Below are 2003 nucleotides of genomic sequence, written 5' to 3'. Positions count from 1 at the left end.
CCTCCTCCCCCCTCCCTCCTCCATCCCTCCCCCCTCCCTTCTCCTCCCTCCCTCCTCATCCCTCCCTCCTCCCCCCTCCCTCCTCCATCCCTTCCCCCTCCTTCCTCCTCCTCATCCCTCCCTCCTCCCCCCTCCCTCCTCATCCTTCCCTCCTCATCCCTCCCTCCTCCCCCCTCCCTCCTCCCCCCTCCCTCCTCCCCCCTCCCTCCTCTTCCATCCTCCCTCCTCATCCCTCCCTCCTCATCCCTCCTCCCCTCCTCCTCCCCACTCCCTCAATCCTCATCCCTCCCTTCATCTCCCTCCCTCCATCCCCCATGCCCCTCTTCCCTCAATTATCCTCCGCCCAGCCGCCTCCTCCCCTCTCCTGCTCCTCCCCCACCCCCTCCCTCACCGCACGCCACCTCCCTCCCTCACTCCTCCACCTCCCTCCATCCTTCTGTCTGCATGCTACGGGGAGTTCATAAAGTCTCCCCGGCCCGAGACGGGGGAGTTGCAGAGCCGGTGGGAGCCGAGGGAGAGAGAGAGAGGAGAGAGACGGGGTGAGTGCCATCGCAGGGCGTGGGAGAGACGGAACCCTTCACGAATGTCGTGCGAGCCAGACGGACGTTTATATCCATGCGGGAGTGAGAGAGAGAGACAGTGGGAGAGTCTGGCGAGACGCCAGGCAGAGAGAGAGACACACACAGAGAGAGTGTTGTGGGACAAGGAGGGTGAGACAGAGAGAGAGTCGGAGTGAGACACAGACTGAGTGTTGTGGGACAAGGAGGGTGAGAGAGAGAGTCGGAGTGAGACACAGAGAGAGTGTTGTGGGACAAGGAGGGTGAGAGAGAGAGAGAGTCGGAGTGAGACACAGAGAGAGTGTTGTGGGACGAGGAGGGTGAGAGAGAGATTGTGTCCCGAGTGAGACTGAGAATTGTTCGCGAGACGCGGCGCGTGATTGTGCGCGCTCACCGCTCCTCTTTACATCACTAAACACTCCTAGCGCCAACACTCACTCGCGCTCGTGAACACCCTACCAACACACACACACACTCACAGATAGACAGACTGTTGGGGCAAGTGCTGCTGCTCGCTAGCACCTATGACAGACACTAACACAAAGACACACTCACGGACACACACACATAGATAGATGCAGACACACAAACACACTCACAGACACACACATACATGCAGACACACACGAACACACAGACAGATACACACACACGAACACACAGACAGATACACACACAGAGGCAGAGAGACACACACAGAGGCAGAGAGACACACACTCACAGACACACGCATAGATTCAGACACACAAACACACTCACGGACACGCACATAGATGCAGACACACACGAACACACAGACAGATACACACACACATAGGCAGAGTGACACACACAGGCAGAGAGACACACTCACAGACACACACATAGATGCAGACACACACGAACACACTTACAGATACACACACAAACGCCCATACAGATACACACACGCACACACACAGAGGCAGAGTGACGCACACGCACTGACGAACACACATAGACACACACACTGAGACACACACATAGACACACACATACACACACACACACTGAGACACACACATAGACACACACACTGAGACACACACATAGACACACACATACACACACACACTGAGACACACACATAGACACACACACTGAGACACACACATAGACACACACATAGACACACACATACACACACACACACTGAGACACACACATAGACACACACACTGAGACACACACATAGACACACACACTGAGACACACACATACACACACACACTGAGACACACACATAGACACACACACTGAGACACACACATACACACACACACTGAGACACACACACTGAGACACACACATAGACACACACACACTGAGACACACACATAGACACACACATACACACACACACACTGAGACACACACTGAGACACACACATAGACACACACACTGAAACACACACTGAGACACACACA

At 55.0% G+C, this 2003-nt stretch overlaps 1 protein-coding gene across 2 annotated transcripts in view; it reads left to right on the top strand.

Annotated features, from left to right (window-relative positions):
- Window positions 1-355: 355 nt before the first annotated feature.
- The window catches only part of LOC116951114 (semaphorin-3E-like), a 72823-nt gene continuing 71175 nt past the window's right edge, over window positions 356-2003 (top strand). The window contains exon 1 of one of the 2 annotated variants that reach the window (XM_076073422.1): window positions 356-539. The gene's annotated coding sequence lies outside the window, so the exon portion shown is untranslated. Of the gene's footprint in view, window positions 540-600; window positions 711-2003 lie in introns of those variants that run through there. The other variant, XM_076073423.1, reaches the window with a different exon arrangement.

The sequence above is a fragment of the Petromyzon marinus genome, chromosome 42, assembly GCF_048934315.1.
Source record: "Petromyzon marinus isolate PM22_M1 ecotype Great Lakes invasive population chromosome 42, UKy_Petmar_22M1.pri1.0, whole genome shotgun sequence".
NCBI lineage: Eukaryota > Metazoa > Chordata > Hyperoartia > Petromyzontiformes > Petromyzontidae > Petromyzon > Petromyzon marinus.
Note: the sequence above shows the minus strand (reverse complement) of the source record. Positions and strands in the feature narration are given on the sequence as shown.